At 43.6% G+C, this 16,467-nt stretch overlaps 1 protein-coding gene across 1 annotated transcript in view; it reads right to left on the bottom strand.

The window, feature by feature from the left end:
• Positions 1–16,467, bottom strand: part of ARHGEF9 (Cdc42 guanine nucleotide exchange factor 9) — a 183,878-nt gene that overhangs the window by 155,517 nt on the left and 11,894 nt on the right. The window lies entirely within an intron of this gene.

The following is a 16,467-nucleotide window of genomic DNA, read 5'->3' as shown; positions in this document are numbered from 1 at the left end:
TGGAGATGACACTGGGAGAGCAAGCTCCACTGGACCACAAGACAAATAATACTATCAACTCTCCATTAGCCAGTGGGTAGAATGACCCAGAATGTGTATATGGACTACATAAGCCTCGTGCTTTTATCCCTACTCAAGAACTCCTCCTAGAGAAGAAAAAGCCCCAGTCCAACTCTCCTTGGTGCTTCAAAGCAGCCCTGGATCTGGAATGGGTGGAGAGTATAAAACCAATGGCTAAAATGAGGCTCGAGCAAATTTGCTCTAAATTCTCTGTGCTCCTTCCTCTTTCCTCTTCCTCCTTGGAACTGTCCAACTGAGAGTTGGTGATACATTTTTCAATCGTACTGTACCCCACCCTCAGAAGTTACAGACCACAGCATTCCTCATATATAATGGACCCCAGTCCTGTAGCCTCTTGTTCTCACCAACACATGATGCTATCCAGAGAGGTCATATGTTCATGGGTATGAAAGAATATGGCATTCTCTGATGCTTTGCTCCCAAGAAACTCGACCTTGTCACAGATTCACTCAGTGATTTATATAACCCACCCTATGAGATACATAGGGAATCTAGGTTAACTTCTGCATTTGATAGATGGCAAAACTGAGCCATAAGGAAGTTAAGGGGTAAGCTCAGGATCACTCAACAAGGAAGTGTCTATGCATAGAGCCTAACCTTGGTCATTAGACTTTGTGGCCAGCAGGACTTGGCTCCACATAGCAGCACGCAGACATCTATGCCACTGCCACATAAACACACACACACATATGTTCATGACACTTGTCTAAGCACAGTGGTGAGGATGGGTGTTGGAGAAGAGTCTGTTTCTCTCTCTGGCTACCATCCTGACCACTGTGTTATTTGTTCTCCTTTTTCCCCCAACTGGTTCCAGCCTGTATGGGTCATCAATCTTCCCGGCATTTGAGGGAACAATTTCCAGAATAGAGAACATATGGCCTGTCAGGCAAAGGACTCAAACATTCCCTCCCCAGAACTGAATTGCTGAACATGTCCTCCCGAAGCCATCTTTTCCATTAGCCTACTTTGAGGAAGGACCCCAAGGCAATTACGGCTCCATAAGACCAAAGTCAAAACAATTCAGAGACAACAGAGGAGAATATGGAGCATGCATCCTCTCACACAGGTCTGCCTTCCAACATACCAGCCAGAGAATAACCCTACATTCATGACATTAATGCATAACACATTACACACATAGGAAAACACACACACACACACACACACACACACACACACACACACACACACACTGATCTTTTGACTTAGTTAAGGCATTCTGTTGGTTAGCTCCTGCCTGAGATTTCCTTCATTGCTAAGGGTTCTAGCCATTGTGCCTTCTATAGAAGGCATAGAGGGAGCACCTCAGCTTGGATGCAAAAGAGATTTCAAATAGGATCTTTTATAATACCACCTTTCAAGTACTTCACGCTTTACTGTTTACAAAGTGTTTTCACACTTACTACATCGCTTGATCCTTACTGAATGAGCTAGATTTCACTATTACCCATATCTTAAAGATGAGGAAACAGGCTCAGAGTGGTGACCTTGTCCTTTGGCCAATCACACATGTAATAAATTATGGACCTCAGTCTTATGACTGCATATGCACTAATACCTATCATGCCATACTACCAATGTCTACTAAGTAGCTACAATGAACTCATAGAACTCCATTCATAATATCATAAACCAGATGGCTCTTATTCTTCAAGCACCTGAAAGAAGGAGATCTGGACAGCTACCTTCAGTCACTGGTGACCCTGACTGAGAGGAGATTCATTTTTATGTTGAACTTGTTTTCTTCCAATTACACTAAAAGTCAATTTCTTCTTGTTCTGGCCTCAGTGGAGAAGAATTGCTGGTCACTGGCCTCATTAAAATATTTACAGAGAAGTCTCCCCTCTATTGCCAAAGATGGGTACCAACAAGGTGTTACTAGATTTCAATAAGCACATACAGCCCCAACTCAGAGCACCATGGGGGCTTATAATCTAAAGCTATATCAAGGGTCTTTCTAACAAGGGTCAAAAGAATATCTTGGCATCAATTACCAATGTTCTGCTCAGGACTCTATCTGTGATAATGTTTGAATTCCCCTAGGCCCAGGTCTGGCTGATTCCAATGTCTGTACTCTTTCCAAAGTGCAGTCTTCTTTTTAGGGACTCCATGCTTGGCTTCTCCCAGCAGCAGTTGGCTCACTCTTGTCCCCATTTAGTCCAGTTGAACTGCCTGGGCCCTCAGGTCACAAAGTCCAGCAATACCCTGGACAAGGCCAATCCCTGGATAGGACCCAGTGGCCACAAACCAACTGGCAAGCCTGTTGTCAGGGCCTACTTGGAATCAATGACAGACTGTACAGCACTTCAAAGATCATCACTCATAATCTCTCAATTTATAGGTCAGGTATAATATAGCAGGAGTGACTTGCCTAAGGTCACCAGATGGCAAGCCTCCTGAGCCATTTTTTCCCCAACATAGATAGAGAAGGTAGAAAAAGAACACCTGGATATAAGACCTTGCTGAAGAAGAAATGATAAAGATGACAATATTAGCTAATATGAGAGCACTAACTATATGTCAGGCACTATTCTAAGCACTTTACACACATCAACTCATTTAATCTTCACAGCAGCCCTTTCAGGAAATACTATTATTATTCCTATCCTACAGACAAGGAAACTGAAGCTCAAAGATATTAAATAACTTGCCCAAATTCACACAGCCAATAAGTACTGAAGCCATAACTCAAATGCAGGCACGGTCTGGCTCTTATAGAGTCTCTGCTCTTATAAACCATGCTGCCTCTGAGTCTCACTTTCTTCATCTGTTAAGTGAGGATAACTCTACATCCCCACCTGATTCATGAGCTGTAAAACACTGAACCAAGAGTTGACAGATGCATGTGCAGACAATGAGAGGAGGGCAATCCAGAAGAGGCTGGTAGCTGTATAGGATTCTATGTTCTCTAGTCACAAACACAAGCAGGAATGAGGGGATGTTCTTCCCCTATTCTCTGAGATGTTTTAAAAGTAAACTAAATTTGGGCTGGAAATTGGTTTCAAATCTCCCATTTGTATACAGGATTGACTTTTAACTTGCTACAATTTTTCATAAATATGACTTTCCCCTGCTTATCCATTTTCCACCCAACACTCATTGGGTGAGTTCCCACTGTGTGCAGGGATCTGCTTACTGTGATTCAACCACAGTCCTCACTTGAAGATCAAAGGCCCTTTGGGTACCAACAGTGAATGAATGCCCTTCAAGCAGTATACAAAGGTGGTTAAGGGCAAACAAACCTAACTTTAATTCTGGACTTTGCCACTTTAGAAAGTAGCAGTGACAATGTGAGGTGAGCAATACAAGAGGAGCCACATAAATAAACCAAAATGGAACTGTCAGCATATAATTAGGATACCAAATAGTACAATATCACAAAAGCCATGGACAAGAGTTTCAAGCTATACAATCTTCAGTTTCAGTTTCTTCATATGCAAAATGGGGATGACAATACGTGCCTTACAGGCAGAACTGTAGAGAAGGTGAACTGAGTGCTGGATGTATAGTGTCTCCTACAGTGCCTGGTATACTCTAGCTTAGTACAAGACTTCAGAGGAAGGAAGGATCATGTGTGGCTATTGGGCTCTAAAACAGTTTTGTGGGGCACTGAGGTAGGCCTTAAAGAATGGGAAGGATTGTAACAGATAGCATAAGGAACAGGAAAGGCATGTGAGGCAAAGTCAAGCCTCAAAGGTGAAGGCTATGGGAAATTTGATAGTAAACAGGTAGTGGAGTTTGGAAAGGGCTGGGAAGAGTGGGATGGAAGGATAGCTAGAAAGGAGAACTGGAGTCCTGTTTGAAGGTTTTTAAATCTAACTTCAGGAAAAGGAGGAGGTCAAAGTTGATTTTTTGGAGGGAGTTCAATCCTAAGTGTGATCATTAAAGCATGGGGGTAAGTTATGAGGAAATGCTGGTTTTGGAAGGGGAAAAGAGATGACAAGTTTTCTCTTTAATGTGCTGAATGTTGGGGGCCAGTGGGACATGCAGGTAGATTTGAAATTCAAGAGATATCAGGGGAGATAGTTATACAAGTTTAGGAGTCAAAGGCCCAGAAGAAACTGTAGAAATCAAGGAAGTTTGCTCAGAAAGAAAGTGCTAAGGAAGAAGGCCAGAAACATAGGAAAACAGCAATAATGGGAGGTGAGGAAGAGAAGAGGAGCCCGAGAAACAAACCAAAACGGAGCTGCCAGCACATAGGATACCAAGGATTGCAATCTAACAAAAATCAAGGACAAGAGTTTCGAGCAGCAAGAGCTGGTCAAATTATCAAATAGTACAGAGCTACCTATAAGAGGAAGAAAGCCGAGAAAAGTCCATTTGGGAATGGCTATATCAAGGCTTAAGTTCTTTATTTCTTGTTTATAACTGCTTTATGCTCCAGCCCCCAAATCCCTAATTTCCCAACTCTCCCAACTTCTTCATCTTGCAAGCCCAACATAAAGCTTAGTAGGACTGGGTTACTCCAGGAAGGTACCCAAATAGCTCTTGGCCTTGGGACAGTGCTGATGTGACTTCTAAAATAATTCCCAATCCCTAGGGCATTTCAAGTACAAGACCAAATATAGATTGGTTCTTGCTCAGATTTACCAGTGAGTAAGACACACAGTGGTCTGCATCCCCAAACCAAAGTCACTTTTTGGACATGAATAAGAAGATGAAGAGGGGGAAGAGTCATAATATTGACATTATTCTTAAAGAAGCCATGATATCCAATTCCTTTTTATCTAGATTTACCAGCAATTCTAATTTCAAAAATTCTATCCCATTGTCCTACAAATACACACATTTGTTACCAGACCCATGTGCCCTGACTTTTATCCTGGAAATACAATCACTATACCCTGTAGGCATTGGGAGTTTGATCTCTCAGGCTGGTCTCTGATCAACAATGAGGCAAGTGCCTACAGCTAACTTGGAGTGGCCAGTGGGCCCTTTCAGGAAGAAGGAAAGAAGACAAGGAAGAAGAGAAGAAGAAAGTAAAATAGGGAAGAAAGGGTAGGAGGGAGGAAGAGAAACTTACATTTGTTGAAAACATATGCCAGGAATTGGGTAAGGGGCTTTCTTTTGTGATCTTAGTCTCTATGGCTCTCCAAGGTAAGCACTAACATCCCCATTTTTACTGAAAATAACCTGTGAGGTTACCAAGTAGCCCACAGTCATCCAGTTAGTAGATGGTAGAGCAGATTTGAGTCTCTAGCTGACCTTATTGTATAGCTTTGCTTTTGCCAATCCCCAACACAACTTGTCAAGATAGCAGGGAGAGAGGTCTCCCAGCTAGTTTTTCTCTCCAGGGAGACGAGCCCACCCTGTGAACGATCTAAAGTGGTAGTTCTCAATCCCCTGGAAGGCTTGTTAAAACACAGACTGCTAGGCCTCATGAGTCTCTTATTCAGTGTGTCTGAAGTGGGACTTGAGCATTTCAAACAAGTTCCCAGAGGATGCCTATGCTGCTGGTTCAGGGATCACACTTGGTGAACCACTGCCCCAGAGCAGTGGTCCCCAACCTTATTGGCACCGGGGAACAGTTTCATGTAAGACTTTCACAGATGGGGGTGGGGGTGGTTCAGGTGGTAATGCGAGTGATGGGGGAGAGATGGTTCAGGCGGTAATGCAAGCGATGGGGAGCTACAGATGAAGCTTCGCTTGGTTGCCTGCTGCTCACCTCCTGCTGTGCGGCCCGGTTCCTAACAGGCTGTGGACCAGTACTGGTCTGTGGCCCCGGGGTTGGAGACCCCTGCCCTAGAGGATCTTTCTGGTCTAGGCTTTACCCTTGCGTCTCCCGATGCCTCATTCTCCCAAGGATCTCCATGCCACCCCACAGGTCAGTCTCCCTGCCTGTCTACAAGGCATTCCTCAGTGATTGGTATGTCTTAGAATGGGTATTTCGGGTCATGTAAGGAGCATTCCCAATGTCAGGCCTTGCCAACACAGAAATAAAGCCCTCACCCAATTCTTCAGAGCTGTACCACTGCCTTCCTCTTCATATTCTTGCCCTCTAGCTGAACAGTACCACGCCCAAAATAGTTTTTAATTAGCCTGGGTGGCTTCCAGAAATACTAGAGTTTTAATGGCAAGAAGCAGAAGAGGGAAAGGTCAAAAAAAAGTGTTGTTCAGAATAGCATATGTGCCAATTGCCAAGAAATTAGCTGAGCCAGGCCTGCCTTCTGAGAAGCTCCACAAGGGGACAAAGAGGGGCATGAAGGAGTTTTGCCTTTCTATAAGGTTTTCTCATTTGGTACCTGCCCCCATCCTCTCAGAATGTCCCTTCCTTTAACAGCTAGACATGGACAAGAGCAAAATCCTTTCCTTTGTTCCCTTTAAGTACATCTAAAATAGGCTGAGATTTTATTCTCTCTCCTGAATAAACCAGATGTCTTTTTCATACAGCCTTGTAAACAGACTCTGTTATCTTGCCCAAAGTGTTCAAGGCAAACAATCTTACCCATTTCTGGAAAGGTGTAAACCACACTGTTCCAACAACAGTGGGGAGGTACCAAAAGACTGGCTATTGGAAGAAGCTCTGCCAATAACTCACTGAATCATCTTGGATAGGTCCATTTACCTGCCTCAGTTTCTTTATTCATCAAGTTACAGACTTGAATCAAACAGATGACCTCTCAAGTCCCTTCCAGATCTGGCTTTCTATTGAGGGTAACACTTGAGCTGTGCAAAGGACAGCAATTTTATTATTGCAGCTTATTTCTTCTAACCCATCTTTGTGCTTGACAGAATGTTTTTATTGCTCTCTACTTAGGAAAATGAGAATTTGGCACTGACTAGCCCCTTCCTGAATATAACTCACTCAGGCATTGTTAGTGACACAGTAAATCACAGGCCAGTCAGACTGACTGGGAAAATTGAGGAATGTGTTTCCCACTTTAGCCCTTGACTGCGCTATTCAAAACTCAATGGCAAGTCCTTGTTCTCTCCATGTAGCTCCTCAGATAAATCATCTTCATGACATCAGTTCTTACTACCTCCAGTCCCCTATTTCCAACTACCTGTTCCCCATTTCCCTGGGGGCCTGTTACTGCCTCCAATAAAACATATGTAAAACTCATAATAAGCCCCCATTCCCCCCTTCCTCATTTTTCCCATTTCTGATAACTTTTCTGGGCCTGCTGTTTCTTTCTTTTACATGTATCTCTCTCAGATATGACCCTTTATCTTCTTTCTCAATGCCTTATCCTAGGTACGGCCCTTATCACTTCAAGTTGCCTCCCAACTGGCCTTCCTGCTACCCACAGGTCTCTTTCCTCCTCAAGCTACTTCTTAATAATTGCACTTCTCAAAACTTCTTTGTTGGTGCTGCTACCCATGCTCAAGAAGCCTCAATAACTCCCCACTGCCAATCTCTCAAAGCTCTCCTTAATCTAGCCCCATCTATGGATCCAATCCTTGTCTTGAATCTGTCAGAGACCTTCCACTTTGGTCAAACTGAGTCTCTTGCAGGCAGATGACTCCTACCCCTCCGATTCAGCCATTCCCTCGGCCATGGTTAAGTGCAGGGACACTGGAGCTATGCTGCCTCTACCTTGTCGTAGGATCTTGGCCCACCTGCTCCTTAATCCTGTTCCTGATGGCTCCAGCTTGTATCTTCTCTCCCTTGCCTCTTTCACTAATTTCCGCCTAGGATAAGAAGAAGATATTAGACAACATGGAGTTATTCAAGTTGTCAACCAGGTTGTTATTCTCCAAAAAGAGTGTACACTTGTAAATAGTAAATCTAAAACATGTGCTTAATCTATAATGAACAACATTGTTTTTAGCCTCTAAAATTCTATGGCCAGAAACCTAAAGCCAGGAAAGCTCTGAGGAAGATCATAGCAACAGAGTTAGCATCTCTGTCAGCTTGCAGAATATTCTATGGGGCCAAAGAAATTGTTTGCATAATATGTACCAGATGGCCTATAGGCCAATCCATTGCTGGTAGGATTTATAGCCAGGTGGCTTCTGGGGTGGGCTGGTTTTTGCTGAAGATTTTCACAGATGCTCAATGGTCATTAGGGAAAGAAGAAGAGATGTGAGCTTAAAAAAAAAAAGCGATTTTTTTTAAATCATAAAGATTGCTTTTTCTTTTCTCTCTGACTTAATAGTTCACACCTAGCTAGCTTCAGCTTTAATCTGGATGTTGCTATCACCCATAACTAAATAATTTCATTTCTGAGCAGAATAATTAATACACTCAAGTGATGATGGCTCTAAATGTACTGAAAGGAAGTGTGCAAATATTATCACTTTTCATGATATGATCATCTTTTTCCTAGTTTGAGCATATGATTGGTGAGTCATTAGGCATTGGCTTCCTTCAATATCCCATTGTACCATCCATTTTTCACTTTAACAAAATGAAGGTTGGCTTCAGCCACACCTGGCAGACATGAACCCCAGGTAGGCTGGCTTAATTTGAAAGGTGAACGTAGATGCAGGTCAACTCAACAAGAGCAAGACAGACCACCTGATCCAGAGGCCAATATCTCACAAGCCAACTCACACCAGCCAGCCCCTAAAAGCTTGGGAAACCCAGACAAGCATCTTCATATATGAAGCCATCCAGGACATTTTCTCATTCATTACAGACTAATAACAAAGGATAACATCTCTTTCTAGACCTCTTCCAAAATAAGTTACAAAGTGACCTCAGCTATAACAGTGACCAAACATACGAGGTAAAGGAAGTTACTTGTTTGGTCTAGACCTTAGCAATGGACTCTTCTGATATGAAACTTCAGCCACCAGCTCAACCTAATGGGCCCAGGAGTTTCTGAACTGAGACCCAGCTTCTGCCCCAAAGTTTGTGATGTTAAGAGTTTGATCTTGTTGAAGGAATAAGTCCTTTAGAGAAAATGCAGCCAACTGGGCCAAGGATTGCACAGATCAGAGAGAAGAAATGTTTCCAGACCACCAACCATGATACTGTTGGCTAGAGAAGTCTCACACACCAGAATAACTCCCAACCTAATAAGCAGCTTGCACCTTCAAAGCATCTTGGAAATAAAAGTTACTGTCAAGTTGTTTTGAGATTTTGGGGCATCAGTCAGATGCCTCTGATTCATTACACCAGTTTCTCAATTTGTGGTCCCCAGACCCTCTGCTCAGAATCACCACAGCATTTTTCAACAAGCAGCCCAAGTGATTCTAAATCATATATCATACTGAGAACAAGTATCTTTTAAACTTTCTAGAGCCAGAGTTTGAAATACAAGAATTTCCTCTTACTGCACTGGACCATTCAGAAGAAATCAGAATCTCTGAAACCCTGTCTCCTGGCTTCTCCTTATTGTGTCAGCTTCCAGGCGGGCTAAGGAATTATAATAGTTTGTCTAGGAGAATTTTCCCAGTCTGCCTCAAGAGACTATCTGCACCTGCACCTGCACCCCAACTCCCACCCTCACCCTGACCTTCAACACTGAGGCCCCCAATGGCCCTATTGGAAAATCCTTGCAGCATCTCTCTACACTACAATCTAGAAACAATTTCCTAGAGCTGTGTTCAATCTACCCAAGTCAGCTCCCAATATTTTAAGACAAATTATTAGTAAAAAACAATTGACTCAGCAATGCTCTCTCCGTGAGTTGTCAGAAGCAATTCATCCCAAGCTAGTTACTCTGACCCCTACCTGTCTCTTCAGCCAGACAGACTGGGCCCTATCTCCAAAATTATCCTGCCCTGGGGATCATGCCCTTCTTGGACTTGCTGTGAGTACTAAGTTCCAGCCAACCATTTGGGTCTTTTTGCCTTCATACCTTGAAATATAGCCAGGGCAAGCCTAGGGGATAGGCAGAGGGCTCAAAAAGCCCCAAATGCCTGAGGCGACCTAGACCCATCTTGGGCCCTGCACCTGGGTTCTTGAATTTCTTTATGTGGTTCCACAAGGATCAGCTCTGGGAGCCTTAACTTTTTCTGGACTGTGACTTGAAGGCCAGCCTTGGAGTTCCTCCAAGGGGTGGGGGTAGGGCTCCTTTAGGTTTACAGAAGGGTAGGAGGAGGGGGCTAGAACTACATGAAGAATCTGTCCTCCGTGCCTCCCACGTGTATAGTTCTATACTCATCAACACCACAGCCAGAGGGTGGGTGGGCAAGGCAGAGAAGAAGGGAAAGTCATTTTTTATCCATTTGACAGATGTCGTGTTAAAATCTTGTAGGGGAAGGAGGACTGTAGGTGGAGGGAGGAGCAGAGGAGGAGATAGGTTGGAATTAATGGCTCTAATGTTGTCTTAAATGTGGCCATCTGGTCTAAGGTGGTGAGAACAGGAACAGCATTTAGTAAGGTGCACTGTGACCTGCTCCTATATCTGGAGAAGAGACGGGAAAAACAAATATATTTCAATCAGCTTAAACCACCTTGAAGTCTACTGAGCATGCCCATCCAGGACACAGGCTTGCAAAGGCTCTAGCCTTGGTAGGCATTTCCAAAGAGAATGTAATTGTCTCCTGGGGAGTCCTTACAGCTCAAAAGAGAAATCTGCATTTAAACAGCCCATCAGAAAGTGAAAGATGGTTTCCAGTGGCTTATTGATCTCCCTCTTCTTTGCTCCCTGCAAGAGAAAAGATATTGGCCAAGACATTTAGCAGTGTTTCTGGTCCTTGTCAGCAGCGTTTCCTGTTCAAGGGCGGGTCTTGTTACTCCTGACAAAGTCTAGCACAGTCCTGGGTTCCCAGCGGACATGATAAATGGTGGATGAGCAGGAGTGGTCAGTGAGCATTCACTATATCAGGCCCCAAGGGACTCAAACTGGCTGAGCTGGCTCCCCTTCAGACTGTGTCCTTAAACACTACAGAAAGAGGGGTGCAACATCTAAACCTAGGCTGCCAAAGAGAACACAAGAAAAGCACAATCAGACCCACCCTCAGGGCCCAGGAAGGATAGAATCCAGTCTGTGTCTGCAGGAAAAGTGATTGTGCTTGTAACAAAAGAACTTCAAGTAGGTCAGCTAGGCTTATATAAGAGATCCTCTGCTTGTCTGAGCTACGTGGAAGAGGTGGGAGTGGAGAAGGAAAGGGACCCAGAGAAGCTGAATGAGGGACAAAGCATCCAGTAAGATGCTAGGGCTTAAACCTACTCTTCTTGATTCTGTCTTGGGCTCAAAAGCCTGAAAGAGTAGATTATTCTACTCCAAGAAGGCCAGTATTGGAGACTCCCAAGAGCTATCACACCTAGTTCAGTCCAACATTTTACAGATAAGGAAACTGAGGCTCTAGTAAGAAGTTACCTAATGTGTCAAGTTAGTCAGCAGCAGAGCCAAGATTAGAAACCAAGCCTACAGTCTTTTAGAAGGATAGCTGTCAATTGTTTTGGTTAAAAATTGTCAATTGGTAAAAAAATAAACACTTACCCAGTATCTAAATACTACTAATGTAGTATGTGTTTTACAAAAAATCTCCACAAAAAATAGAATTTAAATGAGATTAATAATCTAATATATAAAGAACTTCTAATATTTTCTCCCTTAGCTTTATTTTGCAGATCAGTTTTAGACATTTTCTGGTGCTCTTTCCTCCCTCTGCTCCCCAGATGTCACCCCCTGAATACTACAACCAGCACCTGCCTCACCCTCCTCTCAGGGCCCCAAACAAATCTGACCCTTCCTGGAAGTGAAGGGGTAAGAACACCTCAGTATGCAGGCTAGGTGGAGACACTTCCAGTATATCCTTCACCACCAAATGTCTTTGCTAAGGAATCTGACATTCAAATTTATGCTAAAATGAAAACCCAAGTGAAAAAGCAGTGGGATGGGAAGAATGGACTCAGGCTTGGCTTGATTACTAACTTGCAGTATTGAACTTAAGCAGATTAGTTCCTCCCTGAGCTAGTTAGACTAGGTTATCTCAAATGGAAAGTTGGGGTTGTCTTTAACAAGATGCTTCTGCCTTACTTCTAAAAGTAGGTTTTGTGAAGAGACAGAGGGGAGTTGAAGAAGACATGGAAACAAGGAAGTCAGAAAAGGGATAGGGTCGGATAAGAAAGGTCAGAATACAAAACTTGACTGCTTCAAATTTTTGCCATGGTCTACCTCTACCCAGAATAGAGCTCTAGTACAGGGATGGCCTTTGGGTTCCACTGCCAAAAGTAAGAGTACTGCTTTCTCCACCCAGTTCAGGACATTGGGTTCAAGCCACCTAAAGTAGCTTCAAGAAAAGAGTAAGCAGCACCTGTACCATGTGCTTAACACATTACAGTTTCTAGGTTGCTTTCATATTCATTTAACATTCATAAGCTCACCTAGATCCTCCCAGCAACTCTGTGAAGTAAGGAGAGTAGGGATGAGACCTCATTTTAAAGATGAGGAAACAGGCTTCCACAAAGGAACTTCCTCAGGTAACCCAGGAGAAGAGATCTGAAGAGAAGCCAAATCTTCTTAACAGTCCAGTATTTTTCTGATAATAAAAAATGGCTAACATTTGCTGAGTACTTAGTATGTGTCAGAGACAAATCTAAGTTTTCACATATACTAACTTATTTGATTGCCATTTTAAAAAGGAGAAAACCATAGTTCAGAAAGATGAAGTGATTGCTGAAGGTCACATAGGGCCAGAACCAAAACCCAGGTAGTTTTACTCTAGAACCAGTGCTCTTAACCTCTGCTCTCCACAGCATATCCTCATGCTCCTACAGAACCTCCAAGGTATAGCAAGGTACAGAACAGTGTGTATATTACCATAAAAAAGAGAAAAAAAGAATATATTCATATATGTTTATATATCCATAGAATATTTCTCTGAAAGGACTCACTGATAGCCTCTGCAGAGGAAGACAAGTGGCTGGAGGACAGGGCTAGAGTGAGACTTTTCACTGTGGATCCTCCTGTACCTTTTGAACCATGTGAATGTGTTTCCTTTTCAAAAATAAAATAATTTTTTAAATGAGATATCTAGGGTCAAGAGAGCTGAAGAAACTGTGTGGCTGCTTCTTGGCAGGGCTTTGGCGGCTAACCCTTCCCTATTCACCTCTCTGGGTTCTCAAACTTGAAGAACAGAAGGTGTCTCTCTCCTTTTTTCTTCCAGTTTCCTCACCCCTAACATTGCTTGTCCAATTCCCCAGAAGGGCCAATGCTGTAGTCATTCTACAGGTTTTAGCAGCACAAGTGAAAACAGCAACAATTTGGGTTAGGCTTCCACAGCCAATCTGTGAGTTATAGGAAAATTATGTATTTTAAGCAGCAGGACATATGATAAAAGACACAAAAGGCCTTCTTTCCCAAGGCCTGAGCTCCACAGACTCTTCCATCTCCTTTCTCTCACCACTCTGTCTCAATGTGCCTACCCACCGTTCTTCTGGGCTGAGAAAGCAAAAATAAATAAGCTAAAAAGGCTCTAGGGAATCTGGACTCGCTTGCAAGTCTGTGGTGTACAAGGAAGAGCACATTAAGGGAGAAAAAGTCAGCCTAGCTGGACTTTTTTTTTAAGAGTGTACAATTTGGTTTTTTTTTTTTTCTTATTAGTAATGTATCTATGGCAATCCCAATCTCCCCATTCAATCCCCCCCACCCCTCCCCGCTTTCCCCATTTGGTGTCCTTATGTTTGTTCTCTACATCTGTGTCTCTATTTCTGCCTTGCAAACCGGTTAATTTGTACCATTTTTCTATATTCCGCATAACGTGTTAATATACGATATTTGTTTTTCTCTTTCTGACTAACTTCACTCTGTATCAGCCTAGCTGGATTTTAATGTCCACATCAAAGCCAGGTGAGAGTCAGCCCAGATTGTCTCAAGGGACTCTCCCAGCTTTGGTTTTTGGATTTCCAATATCATCTCTCAAGAGTTGGCAAAATACTCCACAGATCAAGGCCCTTAAACATTTCTTCAGATACTTTTAGGCCCAACCCCTTAGGCAGGTCAATCACACATGGCTTCTGTACCCAGGAAGCTGTGAGGAGGTAGGGGTGGCCAAAGTAGATCAAGCGCCCTCAGGGATCCTCCTGAAGTGAATTAAATGGGCAGCACAATTCCCTTTCACAACAGCTTAGCATGTTCTCCAATGCTTCACTGCTTCAATACGCAAGAGACGAGTAGGACATGTGCTGCTATGGAAGGGATGACAGATCAGTCAGCGTGCCTCTTCTGGGCAAGCAGGGCACTTATGGAGAAGGCTTGGCCCCAGAGAGCCCCCTTTCCTTGCTACGTGTCAGAGACAAACCTAAATTTTAACATATATTAAGTTGTAACCTGCAGCTTCCTTTTAGCACTGGAATTCATTGGGTGGTAGCTTGGGGCCATAGAAAGAACACTGAATATAATCTGAAGGCATGGCTTCTAGACCTGAATCCACCACTGCCTAATCCTGTATCCTCAGACTGGTCCCTCCTTTCTCTAAGAATCAGTATTCCCATCTGCAAAATGGAAAAAATACTTTAAAAAGCGTACGGGGAAGGAGTTGAGAAAGTGAAGATAAGCTCCTATATTATCTCCAAAGTACCTGTAATCACAACTTGGATGAACTCTTAACAATGGTAAAACATGTTCAACATTTTACAAGGCACTTTTCACATACTCTGTCACCATGAATGCTTACACCCCACAATCTTGAAACTTAACAATTAAGCCCATTTTACAGACCAGAAAACAGACTCAGAAGAAATTTGCCCACAAATTATGGGATGAGGTGCAATCTGAACTTATGCTACATAGTCTAGTTCCTGACCCACCCCCTTCAACAAAGCAGGTGAAATGGTCCTGAGCACGAAACTCAGAATAAGGCACTTTCTCAAAGTCAGTACTGGCACTCCAGGCTACTTCTTCTGGCAGGTGGCAGGTACAGGCTATCTGAGCTTGCTTTTTCTAGTTTAGGAAGGAGAACCTATTTCTGATGCTCTCCACATTCCCTACCTAGAGGTCCTAAAGAGCCAAAGCTATATGACCACCTAGATGTTGCAAACCTGTGTTCTGGGAAAGGATTGACCTGGCATTGAAAAGCATCTGTATGAGCGAGTGTGACCCCAGCATGACTCTGACCAACCTGACCCCATGAGGTTGCCTCTCCCTGGCCCCCTTTTTAGCCTTTCTTTCTACACTACTTTATAAGTCAGGTTCAGTAGTTGGCAGGCATCAAGACCAGCTTAGGGATAGGGGAGGTACAGCTTTGTGGGTAAAGAACAAGTACATCTGCAAAGCATTTTCTCAACTCTGAGCCCTGCCAGCGTCTGAGGGTCAATACTGACGATTTTACCTATAGACCAAATGAGACTCAGGCAGAGGAAGGGAACCGGACTGAGAAACACCCTAAGTGGAAGAATAGCAACTGAAATTTGTGTTTCTTGATCTCAAGTCCAAAGCTCAGAAACGGGCATGAGGTTGTCACAGTCAATAGTAATCCACTGGGGTTCTGAGGCTGCTGCTCCAGGGCAGACCTGGCACACTCTGGCCACCTATCTCACTGCTTCCCACTCTTTACCCAGACCCAACCTAGGGCCCCCTGCTTCCAGCTCCAGCCTTTGGTACTAAGGGCCGGAAAGGCCTCCCCAGGACACCCCGACCTGATTTCTAGCTTAAGAAACTCTAAAAATAGCAGGCCCTCATTAGTGGGGCCAGATGGCCCAAGCTATTGTACTTAGGGGCAGGGTTGTGGTCATTAAGGTTGTAGCTGTTCTCTCCTACCACACTGACCCCCTTTATGCATTCTACTACTTACCCTCACACCCTCCCACCCACAATTGAGATATACCTACTCTGTTCCAAGTTGTTACTCCATCTCTAAGAAAAACACACTTTAATATTCAGTTTCTTTAGGTTTTCTAGGATATTATCTCACAATCATATCATTCCTTAATGGTTTGTAAGTAGATTGGGGGATAGAGGAGTAGGCTCAAGCTTTCTGCACTGATCAGTGTCAATTTTTTTTCTCCATCTGCCTGTTAACATCTCTAAGTTTTCTTTGACTGGTGGAGCCTGCTATAAAACATGTCACCTTGAGTATCCATTTTATTCCTGAGCTCACTGCCTTCTGAAGCCTGATTTCAGGGGTAAAGGTGCAGAGCAAACTGATAGAGGCCCACAAGATGGGGCTAGTTCCCTGTTTTGCCCGCTTGGAAGACTGAGACAGCTGGCTGGCCTTAGGGGGAGAATGTGTTCTGCATCAGAGGGACGCGTGGAGCATGTGAGTATGTCCCATAGTTGTGTTCAAATGTGTCTCAAGGTGGGAAAGTTGTTTATCCAAGTAAGTCCTTAGGAGTGTGTGCCTGGGAGTAGGAATATATCTGAATATGCATCTCTGTGTGCCCTACATGTATGTGAATGTGCAGTTATGTTCTGTATACATCCATGTGTGTACACACAAACAAATTTGCATAAGTATGCCTCACGTGTGTCTGCATATACGTACCCTGCCTGTGCCAAGTGTGCGCAAGTGAGTGTGCCCCATAGTTAAATGAATGTGTGTGTTCCA

Source organism: Hippopotamus amphibius, chromosome X (assembly GCF_030028045.1).
Source record: "Hippopotamus amphibius kiboko isolate mHipAmp2 chromosome X, mHipAmp2.hap2, whole genome shotgun sequence".
NCBI lineage: Eukaryota > Metazoa > Chordata > Mammalia > Artiodactyla > Hippopotamidae > Hippopotamus > Hippopotamus amphibius.
This window is presented reverse-complemented; position numbering and strand designations above follow the sequence as displayed.